This window comes from Pongo abelii, chromosome 2, assembly GCF_028885655.2.
Source record: "Pongo abelii isolate AG06213 chromosome 2, NHGRI_mPonAbe1-v2.0_pri, whole genome shotgun sequence".
In the NCBI taxonomy this organism is placed as follows: Eukaryota; Metazoa; Chordata; class Mammalia; order Primates; family Hominidae; genus Pongo; species Pongo abelii.
Genome location: NC_085928.1, coordinates 119,694,378 through 119,716,473, shown reverse-complemented (window position 1 = coordinate 119,716,473; position 22,096 = coordinate 119,694,378). Strand labels below are relative to the sequence as shown.

The 22,096-nt window shown below is 36.3% G+C and overlaps 1 long non-coding RNA gene across 1 annotated transcript in view; it reads right to left on the bottom strand.

The window, feature by feature from the left end:
• Positions 1-464: 464 nt before the first annotated feature.
• The window catches only part of LOC134761017 (uncharacterized), a 49,071-nt gene continuing 27,439 nt past the window's right edge, over positions 465-22,096 (bottom strand). Inside the window, exon 2 of the long non-coding RNA XR_010139219.1 lies at positions 465-1,241. This is a non-coding gene — a long non-coding RNA (uncharacterized LOC134761017). The remainder of the gene's footprint in view (positions 1,242-22,096) is intronic.

Sequence of the window (22,096 nt, the reverse complement as noted above, 5' to 3'; positions counted from 1 at the left end):
GGAGTTCAAAACGAGCCGGGCCAACATGGTGATACCTGATCTCTATTAAAAATACAAAAAAAAAAAAAAAATTAGCTGGATGTGATCTCAGCTACTCAGGAGGCTGAGGCAAGAGGATTGCTTGAACCAAGGAGGTGGAGTTTGCAGTGAACCGAGATGTCACCACTGCATTCTAGCCTGGGCAACAGAGCAAGATTCTGTCTTAAAAAAAAAAAAGTGGATACATCATTGTGGCTAGAAACTTTTTAAGAGAAGAAGACGTTTTCAAAACTTTCAATGTAATGGAGATGTACAAATCAAAAACATAGCAAAATAATCAAAGTAGATAGCAATGGCAGAAAAATAACCCAAAACAAAAAATAGAAATTGTGCTTTAATAATATACATTACATTTCCTGAGTCATTCTAGACAGCAAATAAGTTATTAATATAACTGATAGAAATATTCATTTTTATCAATGTACTTTTGGAAGGTTTACCTATAGACATTTATTCATCCAATCATGTGTTCATTTATTCAGTAACTTTTCAATAAGCGCCTTTGATGTGCCAGTCACCAACTGTTTTGAATACATCAGAGAACAAGACAAATAATGCAATTGTCCTACATTTGCAGAGAAACAGCTAATAAATAAATAAACAAACAAAATAATAACAGGCTATGATAGATGATAATAAAAAGGAAATACAAAATGTACTTATTAGGTAGTTATAACCACTTAACAAGTCACCCTGAAACTTAGTGGCTTAGAACAACTAGAAATTATTGAACACACAATACTGGGGTTTGGCAATTTGTCCTGGGCTCCATGAAACAGTTCTGCTTATCTGGGCCAGGCTCAATGGAGCTTGGCCGTATCTCATTCGTGCTTCTGCAGACAGCTGCGACATTGGTTTAGGGCCGGCAGGTCCAAAACTCAGCTGTGATGGCTCATCTGCGTTCCACATGGTTGTACATCCTCCAGCAGGCTACCTGGGACTTGTTCATTTGGTGATGGTGCTGAAATCTCAAAAAAGAGGATGAAAGTTTGCAATGCCTCTTGAGGCCCAGACTTGAAACCCAATAGACTCCAGCTACCGATGGCAGAAGTTCCTAAGAATTGAGGTCATTTTTGCAGTTAACACATTAGGACAGAATAGCCAGGACTAAGTTGATAATTTTGATGTTTGGAGTTTTGTTATAAAAGCAGCCAGCAAAGAAATCAGGAGAGGATGATGTTGTAGGAGTCTCTAGAGGAGAGCTAGAAATAAAATAATTGAAACTAATGAAGTGAAACAGATACAAAGAGTACAGATAAGGAGCTCAAAATTAATGATAACTTTTACAGGCTATAAAGGATAAAAGAATATAAAGTACAAAATGTTGGAACATTGTCCTAGAGTTTGCTAAAATTACCAACAAATAAAAACTCATTGGTCCTTCTGATCTTTTATTTTTTCACCAAATCACCTGTATTAAAACTGTGAATTAGTTATGTTCTTGTATTTTGCACGATTTGTCAAAAAAGAAAGTATATAACTACTCAAGGGAGAGAAGAATGTTCAAGAGTATCCAGGAGGAAAAAAAAAATGTCAGTAGGAAAGAAAAAGCTTGTTTAATTTGATTCATTGCATCTGAATTTAACTGAAGAATTTAGAAATTTAAAAATATTAGACTGCTCCAAAAGTTGCAATCTGTTATTTCCTTTCACATTTATTATATATGTGTATGTATATATGTATATGTATGTATATTTTTTATGAACATATATACACATGTAGGCATACCACATGTATATGTATATGTGTTATATATATATAAAACCCTGCACTGTGTTCCTGGAAAAGCCACAGACACTCAATGCCAGCCTGTGAATGCAGCTGAAATGGGGCTGCACCCTGCAAAGCCACAGGAGCAGAGCTGCCCAAGGCTGTGGGAGCCCACCTCTTGCATCAGTGTGACCTGGATGTGAGACATGGAGTCAAAGGAGATCATTTTGGAACTTTAAGGTTTAATGACTGCCCTATTGGTTTTTGGAATTGCATGGGGCCTGTAGCCCCTGCATTTGGGGCAATTTTTCCCATTTGGAAAGGGTGTATTTACCCAAAGCCTGTAACCCCATTGTACCTAGGAAGTAACTAAAGTGCTTTTGATTTTACAGGCTCATAGGCTGTAAAGCTGTGCTATGTTTCACCTTGGCTACATCTTCCTAAATTTCTCACTGACATGTTGCCATGTCCACATATGCCCAAACTTTAACTGATCCAGAAACCCAACAGAAATGCCAAAGCCAATCATGTAAAAGTTTTCTTAATGTTAACCTACCTTCCAAAAGACATTTTTTCTTTTTTCTTTTAATAATAATTTTTTTATTATACTTTAAGTTTTAGGGTACATGTGCACAATGTGCAGGTTAGTTACATATGTATACATGTGCCATGTTGGTGTGCTGCACCCATTAACTCGTCATTTAACATTAGGTATATCTCCTAATGCTATCCCTCCCCTCTCCTCCCACCCCACAACAGGCCCCGGTGTGTAATGTTCCCCACCCTGTGTCCGTGTGTTCTTATTGTTCAATTCCCACCTATGAGTGGGAACATGCGGTGTTTGGTTTTTTGTCCTTGGGATAGTTTGCTGAGAATGATGGTTTCCAGCTTCATTCATGTCCCTACAAAGGACATGAATTCATCATTTTTTATGGCTGCATAGTATTCCATGGTGCATATGTGCCACGTTTTCTTAATTCAGTCTATCGTTGTTGGACATTTGGATTGATTCCATGTTTTTGCTATTGTGAATAGTGCCGCAATAAACATACATGTGCATGTGTCTTTATAGCAGCATGATTTATAATCCTTTGGGTATATACCTAGTAATGGGATGGCTGGGTCAAATGGTATTTCTAGTTCTAAATCCCTGAGGAATCGCCACACTGACTTCCACAGTGGTTGAACTAGTTTACAATCCCACCAACAGTGTAAAAGTGTTCGTATTTCTCCACATCCTCTCCAGCACCTGTTGTTTGCTGACTTTTTAATGATTGCCATTCTAACTGGTGTGAGATGGTATCTCATTGTGGTTTTGATTTGCATTTCTCTGATGGCCAGTGATGATGAGCATTTTTTCATGTGTCTTTTGGCTGCATAAATGTGTTCTTTTGAGAAGTGTCTGTTCATATCCTCTGCCCACTTTTTGATGGGGTTGTTAGTTTTTTTCTTGTAAATTTGTTTGAGTTCTCTGTAGATTCTGGATATTAGCCCTTTGTCAGATGAGTAGGTTGCAAAATTTTTCTCCCATTCTGTAGGTTGCCTGTTCACTCTGATGGTAGTTTCTTTTGCTGTGCAGAAGCTCTTTAGTTTAATTAGTTCCCATTTGTCAATTTTGGCTTTTGTTGTCATTGCTTTTGGTGTTTTAGACATGAAGTCCTTGCCCATGCCTATGTCCTGAATGGTATTGCCAGGGTTTTTTTCTAGGGTTTTATGGTTTTAGGTCTAACATTTAAGTCTTTAATCCATCTTGAATTAATTTTTGTATAAGATATAAGGAAGGGATCCAGTTTCAACTGTCTACATATGGCTAGCCAGTTTTCCCAGCACCATTTATTAAATAGGGAATCCTTTCCCCATTTCTTGTTTTTGTTAGGTTTGTCAAAGATCAGATGGTTGTAGATATGTGGCATTATTTCTGAGGGCTCTGTTGTGTTCCGTTGATCTATATCTCTGTTTTGGTATCAGTACCATGCTGTTTTGGTTACTGTAGCTTCGTAGTATAGTTTGAAGTCAGGTAGCATGATGCCTCCAGCTTTGTCCTTTTGGCTCAGGATTGACTTGGCAATGAGGTCTCTTTTTTGGTCCCATATGAACTTTAAAGTAGTTTTTTCCAATTCTGTGAAGAAAGTCATTGGTAGCTTGATGGGGATGGCATTGAATCTATAAATTACCTTGAGCAGTATAACCATTTTCACGATATTGATTCTTCCTACCCGTGAACATGGAGTGTTCTTCCATTTGCTTGTATCCTCTTTTATTTCATTGAGCAGTAGTTTGTAGTTTTCCTTGAAGAGGTCCTTCACATCCCTTGTAAGTTGAATTCCTAGGTATTTTATTCTCTTTGAAGCAATTGTGAATGGGAGTTCACTCATAATTTGGCTCTCTGTTTGTCTGTTATTGGTGTATAGGAATGCTTGTGATTTTTGCACATTGATTTTGTATCCTGAGACTTTGAAAATAGCAGAATCTAAAGGTAAACAATTATTTACAAGGCAGGGACTTGCCTTGTCTCCAATGAGACTTTGGACTTTTGAGTTAATGCTGAAATGAGTTAAGACTTCAAGGGACTGTTGGTTGGAAGGGCATGATTGTGTTTTGAAATGTGAGAACATGAGATTTAGGAGGGGCCAGGGGCGGAATGATATGGTTTGGCTGTGTCTCCACCCAAATCTCATCTTGAATTGTAGTACCTATAATCCCCATGTGTCATGGGAGGGACCTGGTGGGAGGTAATTGAATCATGGGGTGGTTACCCTCATGCTGTTCTCGTGATAGTGCGTGAGTTCTCACGAGATTTGATGGTTTTATAAGAGGCTTTTCCTTATAAACTTGTCTCTCTTCTGCCACCATGTGAAGGACTTCTTTGCTTCCCTTTCCACCATGATTGTAAGTTTCCCGAGGCCTCCCTAGCCATGTGGAACTGAGTCAATTAAACCTCTTTCCTTTATAAATTACCCAGTCTTGGATATTTCTTCATAACACTGTGAGAACGTACTAATATGTGTATGTATATATGTATATGTGTGTATAAATATCTATTTCTATACACATATATGCATAACATATATATATGTATATGTGTGTAGATCCCTTTAATTGAATACAATTCATTTTGGGAAATGTACAATTACTTTTTTCTAGCCTTCAACTGGTCTACTTTATTCCAGTTTCCATTGTGATTTGTTGTTGGTGGTGTAACCCATTGCAGACTGCTTTCAGAAGTTTGATCACCAGTATTACTCAAGCATTATGACTGAGCCCAGAATGATGTGTTATGTGGTGTTAGACAGCCAATATGATGATAAATAGCTCTGTGCTCTAAAAGAGAAAGAAACATTTCAATCCAATATAAATGGAGAGACCCTGGCCTTGCCTGATTTTCTAGATAAACAGAGTTTTCTTTCTAGCTCTGATGAAAAGGCAAATTTGGAAATGGATTAAGAAGCTGACATACACACCTGAGTCAGACTCATACCCATGCTTCAGTGATTTAACCATAATGGAGTTCCCGTTGCTTATATTGCGTGTTCACATACAAGCTAAACTTAGTTTATTCTAAACACTTTGTGTCAGAAAGAATGAAACAAATGTATAGAACTGAACTCTATGGCCCAAAATACTTCCTCCTATCTTCTAAAAGATAAAGATGTAGATTACTTGTTTAATAGCTCATCTCCTGCCACAACTGAAATGAAGGAAAAGTAACTCCATTTCTCTGACAATTTATGTCTATAATATTATGCTCAAATAGTCAAAGCTTCTCATTTAAGCATCATATAAATTTTCATGAAGATACTCATGAAGTTATTATTTGAATAAACAAATAATTGAATAATTTAGCACTTCCCAATGTGTTATGATATATTTGTTTATTATACGCTCCTTGAACAAAATAAAGTTTCTATCATTAGAAAAACCTGAGAATTTCTGTATAGTACACATCGGCATAATAAAAGTTTTAAGAAATTCCTTATTAAAGAAGTCCGATAAATATTATGTTAGACTGTTTACATGTTTTTTGAACACAGAGCTCTGTTATTTCCACAAAATATCATTGTGGTTGTTTCTATTACTTGGTGGTCTGCAGAACACGACTGGAAAATTCTGAGTTCTATTTTTTTTCTTTTCCTGAACCAAACACTAGCTATCCAGGAAAAGGCCAAGTCGTGAAAGAATTACTGGAAATGTGTGCACACCTCCACGCCATTTACTTGAGCAGAAGTGCCTGTCAGACCCACATAGTCCTTGATAGTCCTAGAAGAAAACTACAGAAAACCATGATTATGAGGGCAAAGAGTCCAATGCAAAGAGAGCATCTGGGGATCATGGAAATACAGAGAGAGGCAAGATGCTGTTTTAAAATCCTGAAAAAAATAACACTATAGAGACGCAGTGCCACTTAATGGCCCAGAGGTGGGGTCTTTTGATCATGTTACAAAATCTGCAAGACATGTCACTGACATCCCCAAGATTTGTGACCTCAGCCAAGCTATTTAACTTCCTTGAGCCTCAGTTTCCAGATCTCCAAAATGGGATGAATCTGATACCCAATTCAAAAGAAATCTGTGAGGATTAAATTATAACAATAATATCTGACATATAAGAAGAATTCAATAAATATTACCTATTATTTAGAAGAAAGAAAGAACTTTTCTGTTTCATTTAGGGTAGATTTTGATATCTGTGTCTATTTTGTCTGAGACTTATTGACAAGGATAGCTAGAAGGGAACTTAAGATCATCTGGCTAATTCCCATTTTTTTATATATAAATAAACTGAGGCCCAGAGTAACTGGGCTGTAGGCATTTAGGTCTGATACATTTAGCTTCCCACTCATGGGACTATAGTAATTTAAATGACTCAGAAATTCTCATGCATAAAATTAATATTTTCCTTTTGAGCACATATTGACTTTCCCTTTTAATTCCCAAATATCCTAAATATTTCTCAAATATAGTTCTGAAATCAGACATTTCAATTTTTTTTCTGCACTTATTGGTAATGCTTTAAGCTTTTTGCCAATTAGCTTGAACTGAACTGGACGTCAATTTGAATTGAATATTATTGTAAGGGAGACTCTTTCAATTCTCATTGCAGAAGAGTTTTCATTGGGAATGGATGCTAGTTATTTCAGCTAATTTAGACTGGGTATCTGGATCTGTCATGTGTGTTCCATAACACCTCTTCTCTAATTCTTGTTCTTTAGCTTTCTCTGTCAAATTCTAGGACACTGCTCCCATTTGTCTCCTATTGCAGTGATGCAGTTTTCTGCGGTATCAAGTTACTATTCTACATCCCCATTCTCATTTTAAATTCAGCTCTCAGGTTTTCTTTACTTTGTACGTATTTCTGACAATAGCTTATTTATAACAACTTGGCTTCATAAATACATGAATCTTTTCTCTTTAACATTCTGAGAACAAATTTTTCTAGTTTTCTCCCTTTTTCTTCTGTAACTCTTTTGTTAACTTTTTTTCTGTTTTTCTTAATATTTTATTGCTTTGAGTCAAAGAAAATGTCCTTCACATTTCCTAGATCTTGTAATTTTTTGAGACTCCATACATAGTTGATGTATGTTCATGTTTTAATAAAATTTCAAATTATTTTTATGGTGCATGTAGAAAGCACTATTCAACCACTAAATGATTATTATTGGCTACCTTATTATAAAGTTTAGCAGATTTATTTTGTTTTAAACATTTTTGAAAGATTGAGATTTACAAGTTTAAAACTATCATTATTATAAATTTGTCCCATATTTTTATTTTTTCCTATATATTTTTCCTAATTGTCATATAACTATGCAGTCTATTTTTTTGTTGAAGTAAACAGCCACTCTTTCTTTTGCATAATATATTTATTTAAAGCTTACACTTTGTGATATTCATATTGAAACCACTTTCTTATCTTACTATTTTCTAATCCTTTAAAGGTAAAATTTGAGGGTCAGATGTGTCCTTTTTAAGCAATGCGTAGTGACATTTGTCTGATGAAGTGAGGTCACACAGTACTGAGGAGTCTGTCATTGGCTGGTGGCTCACTTTCACCTTTACACCCACAAGTTCTCACTGACACCCACTCATTACTTTAAATGATTCTCTTTTGCAAACTAGACCTTCTGAGTATCGTTTCTTGGCAAGTTGCACAGGAGTCTAGCCAATTAATGAGTAAGAAAAATTTCCTTTCCATTAAGTCTTAAGATAATAGGTTTTTGAATCTGTTCTATCTAAAAATTAGCTTTTAAGAGAGGTGTTGATATAAATATAATGAATTAATATATCAAATTTCTTATTAAATGTGCTTGATACTGCTGAATATACTGAAAAAAGTATGAAACACCTCTATGAAAATTTATCCTTGTGACCTGATACAAATCCTTTGTGCCATCTGAGGCTTACTTACTGCATCTGTACAATGAAACATTCGCCTATCTTAGCCATAACATCCCCTGCCCTACTCAGAGGATTTGCAACTCTGTGAACTCTAAATATAAGGCAGATCCAAGTACTCAATTAGGATACAAGTATTTGGGGGATGATGCATAAACTTTCAGAAACATGCTTTAGAATTTAGTATGGCTTACCAATAAAATAAGTGATAAAAGGTTTGAATAAATGGTGATATGCTCTTAAACTCTTTATTACAGTGTACTTTATTGGATTTTTTAATGATGCAAAAATTCCAATGCGATGAGCCAATAACTCAAGACTTTTTTCAGATAAAATATGTATTTTCAGGTTCTAATCAGTTGCTTATGCATTTATCCATTCATGATTATTTACTTAAGTAAAATTGCAAGGTAGATGCGGTGTGGTGATATAAAAATGGAAACATGAGTCCCTGGAGACACTTGTTTGATGACTGTCACTAAGATTTTGTTTCTCTGATACCAAAGAAAAGAATTTTGATTTTGGTCCTAACCAAGAGATATTTCATTAAACACTAGTTTTATAGGGCACTCTAGGTGTTAGGTCAAAAATATGATATATGTATTTAATATAACAAAGTTCTTTTTATCTTCAAGAGAAATGTATAACGTTCAGCATAACTAATAAAGACGTACTTTTGTTGCTGTTGTTGTCGTTGTTGTTGTTTTTGTTCTTTTGGCAGAATATCTTGAGGAACATGTGTTCCGTGGGAAAGTTTTGGGGATATGATGTGCTTGGTAGGTCTATAAGGTGGAGTTCTGTTGACCACTCTCTCTGGCCAAATGTTGAAGAGCCTTTTTTTATTTAAACAAACAAACCAACAATATCATGAAACAATTGTTTAAACTAAATGGAAATGACTTTTGGATGATATCTTCTTTCAATGATTTGTACCATAGTGTCCTGTAACTATGAACTATGAGTTTAATGAAAACATACAGTTAGACTTGTGGTAAACTTATGCAAAATTTCTTCTCTGAGTGGGTCACCAATTATTTTATAGGAAAGCAGGTTAATATCACATTTTTCTTGCTGTGTGTGCAAAACAGTATAGAAATAAGTGCAAAAATGCCTACTGTACCCCTTACACACTGGCCCTCAAAATAATTCTGAATAACATAATAGAAAGAAACTTGACAGAGAAGACAGAAGTCATTTTTAAAATACTTTAGATTCTAGGGTAATGCTGAATTAACTTTGTCCTTTCAATGTTTTTGTCCACGATGCCAATCCGTAGATATGATGTTGGCCCACATACTCCATACAGTTCTGCTTTGCAGCTGCAAAGTAGACGAGGGGCCAGGAGGGGGAGTAGAAGTTAAAATATTGCAGACAGAGCTACCCTAAAATTCATGGTAAAATGATTAATGCTGATGACAGATGGAGAAGTAAACAGGGCCAGCCAGAAAACACCACCAACTGGTACCTAAGGACAAAGAATGAGGACTTCCAAAATGACAAACAGAAAGGTAATTGAAAAAAAATCACATGTGCAATTATTAAAAAGGGGAAACTGTAGTAGGAGACAAACCATTTCTCAAATATAAATGCAAATGGTGGTTGTATATGTTTCAGCCAGACAATGGTGCTTCAATGTATCACTGTCATGAAAGAACAATGAGGCTTAGGCTAAGTTTGTGTGTTGATTTTCCATGAAATCCACAAAAGCAGGCTATATTTTTCAAGTAAATAGCTCTCCTATGGTAAAATACTAATGCTTTTCTTGCATACCTTTTCTTTTTTTTTTTCTCTCAGGAAGCACAAGATAGATCCAGGTAGCCTGCTGATGAATGTCAGATATTTTAAGCTTCCTTTATTATTTTTTATTTCTACAAAGAGTAAGGCATGAGGGAATAGTGCTTTACATGATGATATCTGCTCCATTCTGAACAAAAGTGCTTTTAAATCCCCCAAGGCTGGTCTCAAAATACTCTCCTATGTAAAATACCAAGGGAAAAAGAAAACCCTAGGGACAAATAAAGGATGAACCAGATGATGACATTTTTTCTTTTGATATTTTTTCCCTTTCTAAGGTTACATATGCTCGCCTTCACTGTCCATTACAAATATGCTTTGTCCTTTAACTAAATGAGTCAGAATGCCACCTGGGTGTGCCACTTCCTCACAATTATGCTGTAAATACGTTGATTTATGCATAAAATTATGCATCTTATATTATCTTATGTAAATGTGGCTATAAACCTAATGTAGACCATTCTTCAGAAAGAAATTTTAAAAATTCCTTGTAAAAGTTATCATATATTATCAAACTTTTTTGTTTCTCCACAAACATATGTAAACATTGAAACCCTTAACCAGCCTAGTACATGTAAGTTACTCAATACTATTGACTTTGTTTCTTCTTATTCCTCTTTTCACGTCAGGCAGCAGACAGGAAAAGAAAAAAAAATACAAAAAGAATCCATGGACATAAGAATTGTATTGTTATCATAATGTTAACATGTGTATAATATTTTGGAATGGTGGCTTTTATGGCAAGTTTTACACATCATCAGTTAATCAATCATATTAGAGGAAACAGTACGAAAGGTAAAGTATTCAGGAGTCTCAATTGCTGCTCTCCACCTTTTCCCTCAACATTTCCCCACACTGTCTGAGATCCTTGTTGCTGTATGGATAATACAGCCCATGATTAGAAAAAAATATTCATCTTGACTGCAAAGTAGTATAGGGTTAGTTTCCAAAAACTTGAAAAATATGGAAAAAAGAAGCATACATTTTTGCCAGTTCTTCCTCTTACTGAATTTGTTGCTTACCTCAAGCATAAGTTTCCTCATTTGCATAAGAGGGATATGAATGTTTTAAACATTCAGCAGGTAAAACATTTCGGCATACTTAGTTTGGGCCCTGGCACAGAGTAACTTTTGTAGCTGCTATTTGACTTAATGTCTAGAGAAAAATTCAGTATCACTGCCCAAAATGGTTATTCCTTAAAACGTCTTTATTATAAAAGTGGTAAAATCTTGTGACAGAAAAATTGGTAAGTGGAGAATATTACAAAAATAGCTCCCAGTTACATTTTCCATAACACATATAATTTTGGGGTACTTTTTCTAGTTTTTTTCTTTTTTAATCTCATAGTGTTTCATTTTGTCTTGGTAATCATTCTGTACACACAATTTGGCATACTCCATTTTTGTACTGTTTTTCATATTCTTTCATAACCATGAAATTTTAATACCCACAGAAAACTTTATGCGAGAAAAGTGTATTTAATTATTTTAAATTGCCTTATTTAAAAAATTTAAGAAAATTTTTAAAGCAAAATACATTTGCAACAATTATTCTTAGGCAGCTATTAAAATAAGTTTATTGATTGCTCTATGAATGGGTGATATTAATTCACATCCTTGCCACAGAACTTTTTTTTATCATCTTTTCAGCATGAAGGGATTACTAAAGTACCTAGTATTCAAAATATGCTATAATTGAATTACTTCTCAGCTAGAGTAAATGCAGTATGCCAAAAAGATAGCACAAAGCCCTGGATATACTAACAAATGCATTGTATGTGGAAGACAGATTTTTTCTGGAAGTAAATTACTCATCTGCTTGGATCTCTGAAAATATTAGCCAAGCAAAAATAGTTGCTGAGAACACAGTAAATTTTACAGTATATTTTTCCCCTGACAAAATATTTTGAGAAATTTGTTGGTCAAAGACATTTTTACTTCTCCTCTCATTCTTATTCAGCATTATTCATAGAAAAAAATTCATTATCTAGGTTCCATGGACCACACTGGAGTTTCATGGATGGACATTGGGAGTTTCATATGTTGCTTAAAATTGTGCACCAAATCTAGAATTTTAGAACCTTTCTAAATCGGTCTTGGGAGATGGACTTTACTTTTTTCATAGCATCTAGTGCTGGACATAACAATGTCAAAGTTTCCTTCCAACTATAAAGAAATGTGTTTTTGATGGTCTGCTGATATGATGGTCTCAATGTCTCCCAAAATTCATGTGTTAAAACCGAATCCCGGTTGTGGTGGTATTACGAGGAGGGGGCCTTTTGAGAAGTGATTAAGTCATGAGGGCTCTGCCTTTATGAATGTATTCGTGCCTCATAAAAGGGCTTGAGGGAACTAGCAAAGATCTTTTTTACCTTCTGCCTTGTCATATAGAGGACGCAGCAAGAAGGCTCTCAGCAGACAGCAAATGCCTGTGCCTTCATCTTGTACTTTCCATCCTTCGGAACTGTGAGAAATACATTTCTGTTCTTTATAAATTACCCAGTCTGTGTATTCTGTTATAGAAGCACAAATGGACTAAGAAATTGGTGCTGAGAAGTGGGGTGTTACCATAACAAATACCTAAAAATGTGGAAGTAGCTTTGAACTGGGTAATGGGTAGAGGCTGAAGCAATTTTGAAGGTCACGTTTGAAAACATTTAGAACGCCATGGAGCATTAAGGGTGACTGGTGAGGCTTAGAAGAAAAGGATAGGTATAGAGAAAGCCTCAGTCTTAGAGATTATCTAAGTGGTTGTGAACAGAATGTTTGTAGAAGTAGGGACAGTAAAGGCCATTTGAATGAGGTCTTAGGTGGAAATGAGGAAGGTGTTACTGGAAACTGAAGGAAAGGCCATCCTTGTTTCAAAGTGGCAAAGATCATGGCTGAATTATGTTTGTGTCATAGTCCTTTGTGGAAGGCAGAATTTAAGAGCAATGAACTAGGATATTTAGCTGAAGAAATATCTAAGCATTTGTTTAGGATACTAAATGGCTTATCTTAAACTACTTACGGTAAAATATAAGAAGAAAGAAATGAGTGAAAGACTGAATTAATAATCAAAGAGCTGGGAAATTCTCAGCTTGACTATGTAAAGAATAAAAAAGCATATTTAGGAGAGAAAACTAAGGAGGTAGCCAACAGTCCCTTTGATAAGAAGATTAGTATGGATTGAAGGAAGCCAGATGCTATTCATCAAGACTATGGGAGAATGACCTTGAAGGCATTTTGGAGATCATCCAGGCTGCCTTGCCATCATAGGCCCAGAGTCAGAACACTGAGGGCAGAATGGTTTCAAGGGAGAGACCCAGGTCACTACAGAGTTCCAGGGTGCCTGTGGGACTGCAGGGATCACTGCCAAGGCTGCCTCAAGTCTCTGCTGGCTGCATTCTGGCGTAGCACTCTTTGGCTGCTCGAGATGTGACTCAGGTGGGCTCAGGTGCAGCTTGGGCCACCACTGCAGAGGGCACGAGTTGTAAAGCTTGGTGGCGTCCACCTGATACTAAATCTGCTGGCACACAGAGTGAACAAGCATTGGATGCACAGCTACCTCTACCTAGATTGCAAAGGATGGCTGAGAGTATCCCCACTAAGGAAATGTCTAGTGGAGTTGGGAGAGTGGGGCCGCCCCCAAGACCTTAGAACTGCAGAGACAAGTATGTGATCCCAGCCTCATAGATCTTCAGACACCTGACTCTAATCATTAAGAGCTGCTGTGTGAATGCACCCCACAGAGCTGTGAGGGTGGGCCCCTTCAGGGCCTTAGAGGCCCAACCCTCATCCCAGTGTGTCCAAAAAGTGGGATATGCAGCCAAAGAATATTATTCTCAAGCCTTAAAATTTAATGTTTTTTGCCTTATTGGATTTTGAACTTATTTGGGACTTACTCCTTTATTCTTTCGTATTGCTCCCTTTTGGAATGGGAATGTCTAAACGATGTTTGTCCCATCACTGTATATGTAGTACATAACTTTTGTGATATCACAATTTCAGAGCTGGAGAACAATTGCCTCAGGATAAATTGTACCTTTAGTCTCATCCATATCTAATTTAAATGAGAGTCTGGAGAGATGACTTTGAGTGAGTGCTAGAATTAGTTAAGAACTTTGGGTTGTTGATATGAAATAAAAATATATTTTCCATGTGGGAAAGACATAAATGCTGGGGCCAGGGCAGAATGCTATAGTATGAGTGTCCCCCTAAATTTATGTGTTGAAACTTAATCTCCATTGTAATGGTGTTAAGAGGTAAGGCCTTTTGGGGAATGATTAAGTCGTGAGGGGTTCACCCTCATGAATGGATTAGTTCCTCATAAAAGGGCTCAAGGGGACTAGCCTAGGTCCTTTTTGCCCTTTTGTCTTCTGCCATGTGAGGACAGAGCCTGAAGGCCCTCAGCAGACACCAAATGCCAATGCCTTGATCTTGGACTTCTCTGCCTCCAGAACTGTGAGAAATAAATCTCTGTACTTTATAAGTTACTCAGTCTCTGGTATTCTCTTGCAGCAGCACAAATGGAATAAGACACCTGGCTCACCCCTGTGTTTGGAAATACGTGCTCCCATGTGGAGACCAGTCCTAGCTCTCCCACTTCCCTCTAAAATAGCTTAACATTGACAAGGCTGCATAGAAATAATCTGAATGTGGAAATTGCAGGTAGTGGGAGATCCTTGACATTTTGAAGACATAAATTAGACAGGTTTGACATGGGGTGCTAGAAACAAACAAACAAGCATATAAAACATAAACCAAACTCTTTCCCCAGTGGTAGAATGCCCAAGCCACAAGTTGTTGTTCCATTTTTCCTTCCTCAGGCTAAAAATAATGGTTCTGTTTGGAGGGGGCTCACAGCTTTTAAAATGTGAATGTGCCCAGTTATTCTAACATTCTGTTTTCTTCTTTATAACCAGTAAGAAGCCTTATAACATTCTACCATCCAGAAATTGGGACCAAATCAATAAACTGTAAACACTTCACAATTCTTTTCCCTTATTCTTTTTCACAAATAATATCTGTGCAAATAAGCAAAATCTTACTAATGTTTTTCTTCCTTTTCTATTTTATATTTTTAAAATGTTTAAATTTCTATGATAGTCACAGAAAAATGTTTTCTAAAAATCAGAGAAGCTGCACTACATTTCTAGAATATAAAATCAGATCTGGAGATTATCAATTTTTATTTCAGTGCCTAAATTTTTCAAAACTCTGTAAAAGGGAACAACATATGCATGCTAGTGATGTACCAGAAACTGAGCTAAGAGGATTACTTAGATTATTTCATGTGATCCTCACAGCAACTTGAAGTTGCTATTTTCAACTTATTTTATTTATGAGGAAGCAGGCCCTAGGGTATTAGGTAACTTGTCAGAAATTCCAAAGCTGGTATACAGACATACTAGTCCATTTGGGTTGCTGTAATAAAAATATTATCAACTGGGAGGTTTGAGCAATGTATATTTATTTATCAGAGTTCTGGAGTTGGGAAGTCCAAGGTCAAAGCACTGGCAGATTTGGTGTCTTGTTAGGGCCCATTCCTCATAAATGACATCTTCTTGCTGCATCCACACATGATGGAAAAGGGAAAGCGAGCTTTCTAGAATTTTTATTAAGGGCACTAATCCCATTCAGGAAGGCTCTACACTCATGACCTAATCATTTCCCAAATGCCCCACTTCCTAATACCATCACATTGGGGGTTAGGATTTCAACATATAAATTTTGAGAGGACACAAACCTTCTGTCAATAATAATGGCAAAAATGAGAGTTACATCAAGAGTTTTCCTATTTCATCATCATCATTCTAAACCTTACTTTTTTATTACAGGGACTAGAGATTCTTTTATAATCACATGTCAGAAAATGAGTATGATGGTATGCTTCATTGGAATAAAACTGGCAGAGAATAGCATGATTACGCTGTGGTTTCTATTTGAGATTGGAAAGATATTGCTGAGAATAAGCCATTTTGATCAATACAATATTGGGGGGATGGTGTGAAGAGCAGAAGCAATTGATTTGAAGGTCTACAATGCAATGAATTTACCACCTAATTAAGGATGCTTGAGTTATGCAAATTATTAATCTAAAAGAATCACATCATTAATATTTGAGCCATATTTATTCATTAGGCAAAATGGATCTACTTAGATACAACACTTACCATTACTTCAAATGTAGATGTAGCAATGCTTTCATTCACCTCAAACTTCTCTCCACACAGACAACTCATTCAGTCTTAATGATTCTCCCACAAATTTGCTTATAGGTGCTTTCAGCTGTGGGGGTTCAACTGTGACACAAAGCTTTAGTGCACACTGGTATGCCATTTCCTCCATTACAGTGAGCAAATGAGGCACTTTGTCCAAGACAGTTTACTAAATGTGCTCGGTGTAATGAGCTCTACATTATAATACACTGAGCATGTGGCTACTTTTGGTTTAGAAAAGAGCCCTATCAGAGTTGTGGCTAACCTCAGTAGCTTTTGCAGTGGTGCTGTGATATCACAAGGGCTCAGGATAGCCTGGCAAGACATTTGCTTTTGCCAGTGCTAAATTAAGGGCTCCTGTTCTTATTTTTATTGAGTGTTAGGGAAATAAAAAGATACGCATCTTATTTTCTTCTTTCCTTTCTCCATTCCGTCTCCCCTCCTTCACTTCCTTTTTTCCCACAACCTAAACCGAAACCTTTTCTCATGCTTGCTCTTTTCCTTCCTTCCTTCCTTCCTCCCTCCCTCCCTCCCTTCCTTCCTTCTTTTTTTTTTCTTTCTTTTTCTTTTTCTTTTCATTTTTCTTTTCTTTCTTCTCCTTTTCACAAATATGTTTTATATTAGAAGTAAGTGTGGAAAGATCATGGTCTGGTCCAGGGACAGGTACTCTTTAACTATAAAGTGTCAGCAAATAGTTTACTTTTTGTGGGCCGTGTGATCTCTGTCACAATGACTCAGCTATGCTCTTGTGACATAAATGCAGCCATAGACAATACTTGTAGGCATTAGTGTGGCTGTGTCCTAATAAAATTGTATTTATGTGTATTATGTGTCCTAATAAAATTGTATTTGAATTTCATACAAATTTTATATATCAATAAATATCACCCTTTTGAATTTTTTCTAACAATTAAAAAATATAAAAAATAAAAATCTTAACTCACAGACTTTACAGAAAGAGGCATCAGTGTAAGTCTCTGGTCAGAGGCCAATTCGGCTCTGATGTCTGCCTGGTTCCATATGCTAAAATTTGGCATTTAATGTTTCTCTCAAAGACATTACCTCTGTCTAAAAGATCACTTTCACAATTTCTATTCCATGCTCAAAATTCTCAGACTTATCTTTTATTCTCTGACTCTGCATATCCTTTGACCCTTAACACTAAACTCAAGTGATTTATTTTTCATGAAATCTCTTCTTATCTTTCTTCTTTCCATTAGCTTTTCAGCTGAGGCTGTCATAACATAATAACACAGACAGGGTGCCTTAAAGATCAGAAATGTATTTTTCACAGTTCTGGAGGCTGGAAATCCACGATCAAGTTGTTGGCAGGTTTGGTTTCTCCAGAGGCCTCTCTCCTTAGCTTGCAGATGGCTGCCTTCTTGCTGTGTCCTCGCATGGCTTTTCCTCTTTCTGCGTGCATGCCTGGAGTCTCTCTCTTATTCTAAAGACCCTACCCTTATGACCTTGTTTAACTTTGATTATCTTCTTAAAGGGCCTGTCTCAAAAAACAATCACATTGGGGGTTAGGACTTCAGCATCCTAATTTGGGGGAAAAGGAATTCAGTCCATAGCACTCTCAATTAGATGTATGAAACTTAAGGAGAGCAAAAAACTCAGCAATCAAGACAGATAATATTTTAATACAATATTTTAAAAATAAAAATCAATGCAAAAAATCAATGATAAAAAATCAAAATTTTAAATAAAGGCAGGATCAATATTATTGATTTTTCTTTTTGTCTCAGACTTTAATATGGTTCAGCATAACACTGACTTCTTCCTCTTTGCTACTTCAGCCTATCCTTCATTTTGGTCCCGTTTTCACTTATGACATGTAGCATCCCCTTCCTTGATTATGAATTTTTGAAATTGGGGATCCTAACTATAATTACTTCCTCAATTTTTAGTACACTATCTAGCATATAGTAAGTACACAGTAATCATGTACTTTTAAAATGTGTACCCTCTGGTGTGACATAAGGGTCTAATGTAGCCACTTAAATATTTGGAATACTTTTAAAAATCAGAAATGTATAAAGAAGTACACTGCAATGACCTTTCTCGTGACGTTTATGATGAAAACATTTTGTGTAAGGCAAACATTTCTGGAAAGTGTAAAGAAAATGGAAGAGGATGAAAGCAATGTAAATGATAATATGATGGTACCTGTGAGATAAGAGGAAGAGCAAAATCTTTTTGAGAAATATACTATGCAGCAAAGTCATACATGAGGCTTGTCATATAGGATACTTCCTTTAAACTTCACATCTTTAGTTTAAATTTATAGGTGAGAAAACAAAGGAGTTAAGTAGTTAAGTAACTTATAGCCCATAGCCAAATGCAGATTAGAGAGGATTAAATCATTCTGAATCCCATAAGACTCACTTCCTAAGATTCTATTTTGGTACACATTAAGGAATAGAAATTATTTTTCTCTCAAAGGATTTACATTAACATAAGAGAATAACAAAGAGTAATGCAAATCATTAGTGGCTTGAGGATTCTGGCACAAAATTGTCTCTGAAATTAACCATACTGCTCTTTCAAATTTCTCCTACCAGAGAGTGAGCTGCTGGAGCATAAGTGCTGTCCTACTAAATGGTATTCACCATGATGCCACAGATTATAACGAATGCATTTTGACTTTTTCATTATGGTCACACTTGGTTTCCAGCAAACAGGGAGTTTATCAAGTCTGGAGAAAGGGACGTTTCCCAGATCAGCACAGTGTACCCACACTTTGGAGGTACTCAGCCACAAGACCTCATGAAGTACATCCCAACTATGCTTATGGTTGCTGTGAAGAATTTATAGCCCCATCCTCCAAAAATCTGGCAATATTACTATGATTCTACCTTGATGTCCATTCACCAGAGGACCTGTTCTTGGTCTTCTGTTACCCTGCATTTATGTGTTACAATTTTTTTATTGCCAGCCGCATAAACTTTTCACCACCACTACCATTCAGAAGTCTGAATGTAATTGCTCTTTGCTTCCTGTCCTACAGCAAAAGTCTTCTCTGTGTTGACAGAAAATTGTTGACATGGGTTAGCATATGTTAACATGCTCAATGCTTGCTTCTAAGACTAAATTCTTAGAATTACTGTTTACCTTTGCCTACATGGGTGGGAAGATGAGATAGAGGGGGGATCTAGAAATATGAGGGCACCTGCTGTTATAATTTTGATAACTGTGTTTGTCAGGTAGTCATCAACTCCTCATGGTGGTGATATTTCAATTCTCAACAGATTCAAGAGAATGAGAAGCTTCCCCATGTGCCCTTTAGTGGCAGCAGCAGAACCTGAAAAGAAACTGGGAAAAAATCACATTCATGATGTGTATAAATATTGAGAAAGAAGCAACTGAACAAATAAGGTAATCTTTGGAATCCTGACTTCCTTTCTGCCTATAAGGATAGAGGCAGCTGGAATGTAAAGGTAAAGGACACTGGCCTTAAATCCAGAAAATTTGGGACAAATCCCAGCTAGATTGCTCAACTGCCTATGTAGCCATTAGCATGTTACTCCATGTTTCTTCATTAGTATGTGGGGGATAATAACAAGCTCATTTTAGGACTGTTGAAGATATTAAAGGAGATGCTAATGAAGCTTAAGCTGCAAGGCCTTTCACTTGCAAAGGTCTTGGAACTCATTTTATACTAAAATTGTGAATCTTCTAAAAATGTAAATATTTTAGGTTCTAAAAAAATCTGAATCCATGCTTGTTTGAATCTTTCTCTTTGTAAAACACATTTAATATCAGATACTAGCAAGAGGAAGACAATAACTTATGGCAAACAATGACACACATATTTTTAACCAACTGTAAAATAACATAAAAGCATATGAGGTATTTAGGTAGGAAGACATTTATTTAGAAACCTAACAGCATAATAGAAATTATAATGATTTAATCCATTTACCTTACTATTTGTGCTAATCTATATATACAGCATTTTCTATACGGTTCTTGTTATAACTTGTTTGCATTTTGGATTTCAGCATGATCTGTTGAATGCAAAACTTGGAATTAAATCTGGAGCACAAGAGGAAGAGTTGGCTCTCTGTAGCAGCAAGGACACTTCCCTCATTTTAATAATGAATTAGTAATATGTCTAATATTTAGTAATTACTTACCATGTGATGGGGATTGTTCTTAGGACTTGAACAATATTAACTCACTTAACATCCAGAAGTAATTTGAGAGGTAGATTCTGTCACTGTTTTCATTTTACAGGAGAAAAACAGGGATACAGAGTAGTTAAGCCACTCCTCTATTCTCACAGAGCTCAGGTATTACATAGAGGAGCCAGGACAGAAAGCCAAGATGTCTTACTGTACAGGCGATATCCTCAACCATCATGACAGACTGCCTTCTGTAACTAAGGAGAAGGCACATTATAAGAGTAAACATGAGGGCTGGGCATAGTAGCTCACACCTGTAATCTTAGCATTTTGGGAGGCTGAGGCAGGAGGATCACTTGGGACGCGGAGCTTGAGGCTGCAGTGAGCTATGATTTCACCATAACCTGCGTGAAAGAATAAGGCCTTGTCTTGAAAAATAAAATTTTTAAAAATAGTAAAGTTGAGGAGGATCCAGAGATTTGGAGTTGGGAAGAGGACAATACTTTCATTTTATGACATTGATTTTGTAAGTTAAAGATAACACAAAGTCAATAGTTGAGTACATTGGGGCAAAAAGAAATATGAAGTAGTCATCTTGGATTAAAAAAATGAATTTACTAAGAAAACATTGGGATTTTGGGGTAGTTTAGTTTAACGTTTGTGGCTATACCTGTAAAAAAGAGATCAGCACCATTTTAGGATTTTTCTTCAACAACCTTTAGCACCTTTCTTATCTATTTATCCTAGGTAGGTGTATTAGTCTGTTTTCACACTGCTAATAAAGACATACCTGAGACTGGGTAATTATAAAGGAAAGAGGTTTAATTTACTCACAGTTACACATGGCTGGGGAGGCCTCACAATCATGGCAGAAGGCAAGAAGGAGCAAGTCACATATTACGTGGCAGCAGCAAAGACAGAATGAGAACCAAGCAAAAGGGGTTCCCCCTTATAAAACCAACAAATCTTGTGAGACTTCTTCACTACCAAGAGAAAAGTATGAGGGAAACCATGTTCATGATTCAATTATCTCCCACCAGGTCCCTCCCACAACACATGGGAATTATGGGAGCTACAATTCAAGATGAGATTTGGCTGGGGACACAGCCAAACCATATCAGTATACATTTGGATTTCATTCATGATCGGTTGTTTTCTCACGAGTGTGTCAAAGTAGAAACAAAAGAAAATGTATTAAAAGTATTTGCAAGGGGCTGGTTATAGTTCCGGCCCATGCATTCTATAGCTGTGTTAGTAAAGAGGACATAACGTGCAGACATGATAAAGTGAGTAATAGTTCCAATGAGGATAAAGAGTTATTGGAATAGGAGACTAGAGTAAGCAAGCTGGAAAGACCAGAGTTAGTGATCTAAAACTAGAGTTTTAGCTTTCAAGGCTTTGAAAGAAGCAATGTTATTGTTGATGACAATGTCTATGTTTGAACCATTAGTGTGAGTGACTTAAGTGGGAGTACAGAAAAAGCATGGCTCTTGAGGAAGTCGAGGAATTGAAATGCTAGGGCTTCTGTAATTATCAAAAATGGTGGAAGGACCAGTAATGGAGAGCAAATTAGTGAGCTAGTTTGTAATGCCATCAAAGGATTAAAGGGAAATAATCAGAGAATGGTAAATAATAGCAGATTAGCTGTCAGAATGACTAAACTGTCAAAAGGCATAAAGTTTTCAAGGAAGAATGTAAAACAGTGATTTAGAATAGGGACTGGCAAACTATGAACTGTGAGCCAAATCCTTCTCACGCTTTTTTTGCAATAAAGTCTCACTGGAACACAGCTAAGCCCATTCATTTACATATTGTCTATTGCTGTTTTGGAGGTA